Source organism: Dendronephthya gigantea, unplaced genomic scaffold (genome assembly GCF_004324835.1).
Source record: "Dendronephthya gigantea isolate DGI-Jeju-01 unplaced genomic scaffold, DenGig_1.0 000087F, whole genome shotgun sequence".
Classification (NCBI taxonomy): Eukaryota; Metazoa; Cnidaria; class Anthozoa; order Malacalcyonacea; family Nephtheidae; genus Dendronephthya; species Dendronephthya gigantea.
The window spans coordinates 813881-818926 of record NW_021163097.1 but is presented as its reverse complement, the minus strand read 5'-3'; the positions used below and the strand labels follow the sequence as shown (position 1 = coordinate 818926).

Genomic DNA, 5046 nt, shown 5'->3' with positions numbered 1-5046 from the left:
TGTGAATTGTCATTAATTAAACCTTAAGAAAGAAAAAAAAATGTGTAAAAAAAAAAATATATATATATCCATTTAGTTAATACTCTTGTAAATTATTCCTGGGGGAAGATGTAGTGTACCGGAAATAGTTATACATTAGAAATAATTTATTCATGTAGATATAGGTTTAAATAGTAAAGCATTGGAAATAAAATTATTATTCTATTGCTATAACTTGTAGAACGTGCTAACACAACAATGGGGTAGAAAAATGGTCACTTGCAACCAAGCTATATAATCTTTCGTCTAGCAGCAAATTTCAAGACTCTTCTGTTTTAAGTGAAAAAGTGATTACCTATTTGAAGAAATGTTCTTCATACTGTATTACACAAAATTCTGATGCAGATAATTTGAAATTGGCACTAAAATGCATTGTGCCTCATGCCTTTGGTGACTATCAGCTTTGTAGTGACTTCTTGGTGTGCTTACTTGGTGTACTACATACAAGCACAGCAGTCTTCCAAATGGTAAGGATTTACATGGTGCAAAACTAAAACAAGCATTATCCAGTATGTTTGAGGAATATACCACTGATATTGTAGTCAAAAAGCTAGTACCATTTGCAAATTCTCAGAGAAATGAATCATTTAACAATATTGTCAGCAGCAAAAATCCAAAGAAGAGTTACATGTGCAGTTGCACAAAAAAACATTGGTTATTCATATGTTTCAAAGTCATTACAAGCCCTTGGAATAGATCCTGGAGAAAATTGCATCACACATGGCATAGTCATGGATAAAAAACTTGCAAGTGATATGGTTAAAAATAAAAAAATAATTAAAAGTAAGAAGGAATCAATTGCAGGCCCAAAGGTTATGTAAAAATACAAAGCGTGAGGCCAAGGAAGGACAAACCTATCAAACAGGAATTGGATTGAATTTGGATACCTCAGGGAAGAAAGAAAACAAAAAACAAAGCAAAAGTACTCCACTGTTCAAGAAGCTGACCCATGGAAAATAACAATGGAGGAAGGTTTAGAATTTGAGAAACTGATTTCCCTTTTTATTCAAAGGCCTATCAAACTTATGCAACGTTATGACTCGTCTATAGCATATAATTTTATATTTTTTGACTTCGAAACTACTGCAACTGGAAGGACTGCCGAGATTTGCCAGTTATCAGCAAAAAGTCAAAATGGGAATACATTTTCAAAGTACATTCTTCCAGCAAGAGGCATCAGCGCAGGGGCATCTAGAGTAAATAATTTAACTGTGTAATATATTCATGGTTACCCCGTTAATTCTGTTTGACTTGACGTTGTTCCTTCATCGAAATTCATTCGCTGCTGTATAAACACTACTCTTGTCCCAAAAAGGAAAACAATACTCCTCGGCCATAACTCAACAACATTCGACATCCCAACACTTTTCTGTAATTCTGATGATTGTTCAAAGACCAGCTTACTAAAACTAGAAGTTACTATCGCAAGGGAAGTGCTGGAATCGCAAGTCCATTTATCACGTGTTGAAGAAAAACAATGGTTGTTTAAAATAAATTTGTCTACTCCATAGAGCTGGGCTGGGCTTTTTTTCAAATGAATAATATTGTGAACATTGTCGTGAACAATAGGTGCATTAGGTGTTACGCGTCAGCCGTGTCACTACTGTCACAGTTGAATGTTGCAATAAATGAATGCTGCGACAACATGGACTTTTGCATGTCTATTTGATACAGCATTAATTTGCTCCTGCCAGCAGCTTCACCCATGCTGAGAGTGGTGAGAGCAGTTGTGAATAGACTCCTCAAGTTTATTTGATTTTCTGCCATATTGCCTGTGGCTGCAGGGCAAAAAAAACTGGGTTTGAGCTGCACGGCCCGCCAATTCAGGCATTTACATTAAGATTTTTAAAATACATATGGCAGTCACAGAATGTTTTTCTTTTTGCCACAATTTCCAACGAAGCATTTTGTTGTTGCGGCGAGACGAGATTTTATTTTAATTAATAATAGTGATACTCAATCTCGTCTCCAGTGTGCCCAGAACCCGCAATGCTTTGCTTGTAAGTGTGAAAATTGAAGGCAATTATCAAGAGGTTGGGGGCAACATCACGCGGAAATACAAATCAACACAAATCGTCCTTTGTTGTGATTTCTAGCATGTTAAACCGCTCAATAAAACGAGGAGCATGTAGATGTTGTTCACAGTTTATTTGCCGCCAATACAATGTTTTCAGTTTGTGTTGGGTTTATATGGCCACAAACAAACCCGAAGAGACGTTGAACTACGCAACATCTGTCTTCGTGGCGTTTTATTGAGCCTTTAAGTCACAACAAAGGATGATTCGTGTTTATATTTCTGCATGATGAAAAGCGCACGACAGCCGCGCTGACGAGCCGCTACACACCTCTTATTATTAATAGCCTTCAATTTTCACACTTACAAGTAATTGAGATGAGATCCCTTCCATCTTGCCAGAATAACACAGTGCTTTGTTAGAGTCGTATTTTGTTAGGTTTTGATAGGATAATATGATTTTGTAAATGCTGTTGTTTGAAAAGGAAAACGAATGAGCATATTCTATTGCACGAGGGCCAATGAGAGGGAGTAGTGTAATATTAAATTTCTAAAAATAGATCCCATAATGTAATTGGAAAGGGAATGGACTTATGATTTACATGTGATACCAATTTTTTCAACAAACATACACATTAATATTAAACTACTTGTAAATTGTCTGTTTTTTATAGTGAAAATTGCCTACGAGCCGCTATAGTGAAAATAGAAACAATTGTTGAAAATACTACTAAAGGTACGGTATTACTAACTACTCAATGACAATTACAATATGTTTATTTATTTCGGAGCTGTATGGAATGTGTTGACAGAGCTTTTTAGTTTTTTATTTGTATTGTAAGCATTGTTTTTTACATTCGTAGAAAATGAAATTGTATTGGGCTCTGACAATTCTGATGTTAACAATATGCCACCATGGCCAGTGGATGATGAAAACATTACCTGTTATATATTCAAATAACGAGAAACGGTATTTCAACTTTGTAGTCCAATGTAAGGACAAGCCAAGAGAGCTGTATGTTTCTTGCCAGAAAGACGATGCAAAGTACATACAGTTGCACAAACGAAAAGCCCTGGGAAGATTCAAAACATCAAGAAAGAAAACAACCAGGACGATGACGAAATCACGCTGAAAAAGTTCTCCAAAATTACCGCGGTTGACAAGGTTGATTTTGAAATTTTTGATTTTGAAGTTTATCGCAAGGTGTTGATGCTATCCCACTGTCCAGCCTGGAGAAGCTTGCGAAAGAGCAACTTATATCCGTTAAAGCCAAAGTCTTTCAGATTGGTGGTGTGAAACGGGTAAATTCTGGCACAAAAGGCAAGTTGATGAAACAAAATGTTGTCATCTGCGACACAAAATCGTCGTTAAAGCTTACCCTTTGGGAGAATTATGTGAATTGCTTGGAACTAAAGGCCCTGTTACACGGTGCAACTTTTTCTTGCAACTTGCAATGCAATGGCTTGCGTTGCAAGTTGCAAGGCAGATTGCAACGTGTAACACCCCTTGTTTGCAACTTGCAATGCAAGAAAAAATTGCATTGCAAGTTGCAAGGAAAGTTGAACTGGCTTCTACTTTTTGCAATGCTGGGAGACAAGTTGCAGCATCTGACACCCCCAGGTGCAACTTGTCTCACACAATTTACAAATTTAGCCAATCAGAAAGCAGAATAGCCTGGGATCAGGATGAATATTTCCATTGAAACTATTAAAAATGGCGGAATTAATATTGTTGAATATGGACGAAGACGAAAACAAGGAAAATGAACCGACAAATGACCAGGCAAAGACGACAAAACTAACATATTTTGACAAGATTGCCATATTGGAGGCAGTGAAAAATTTTCCTTGCCTGTGGAAGAGTGGTGAAAATTGGGCAAAGAAAGACAAACAAGAGGCTGTTGAACGTATACACGCAAAATTTGGTCTCACAAGTGATGGTTTAAAAAAATTGCTGCATTCTTTACGTATGTCAATGATTCAAGAGATTAAACGCTCACAAGAACAAGAACATTATGGAAGCAAGTGGAAATTCTACAAGCATAAGAAATTTCTTGAATATGAAATTGTAAAAAGTCTACAACAAGAACCAGAGTAGACTTATGAAGAGACTATGACAGTTATCGAGTTTTACCATACAAACCCTGTATTGTGGAATCACTGCTTAAGTGTATACAAAGATCGTAGCCTCAAAAAATTGGCCATGGAAAAGTTGACAGCTACATTAACCCGCTCAGAAGAAGAAAACAAAAACCATTGGCATTCTCTTCTAAAGACTGTTTTTGACCGAGAAGATAAACGTCAAAAAGCAAGCAAGAAGTCTGGTGCAAGTACTTCAAAGGTTTACAAGTCCAGCTGGAAATACTTTCATTGTCTTACCTTTGTACAAAATTGTTCAGAAGTTGACGTTGCAAAATCAACTGTAACGTAGATTTAGGGTAGGCGATAATTTTGTCGCGTCAATATTGTGTAAATTTTGTTATTGTAATTTTTGCGGGGTTTTTTTGGGAAATAGAATTGATAAGGTCGTAACATGGCGCCCAACGTGGGGCAAGATTTCTTTCATTTTGAAGCTATTTTCTTTTGATTTGGATGATCTGTTCGATTTTGAAGTATTTGTTACAATGAGTGAAGAAAATATTGAGCGTTTGAAGGCAAAAAGAAGAGGGCATCATGCCGTAACAACAAAATTAATACATGAAGCGAAGTCTATTGTCGATAACCCTGAGATAACCGCGTTGAATCGTTCACGTTTGAAGATTTTAGACAACTTATTCGGTGAGAAAGAGAAATTATTACAAGGAATGGACGATTAAATTTTGTCTTTGTGCAAGGTTGATGAAATTGAGAAGGAAATTGAGGATTCTGATACTATTCGGTCGAGAATTTTGGAGATAAAGGGTATGATTGAATGCTTAGATGTTTCTCAGTTGACACCCAGCATAAATACACCCCCCACGACGAACACGCAATCACTTGAACAGCAAGAAAGT

The 5046-nt window shown here is 36.5% G+C and overlaps 1 pseudogene; it reads left to right on the top strand.

Annotated features, from left to right (window-relative positions):
• The first annotated feature begins 237 nt into the window (after positions 1-237).
• Positions 238-1256, top strand: LOC114533207 (annotated as a pseudogene).
• Positions 1257-5046: the final 3790 nt, after the last annotated feature.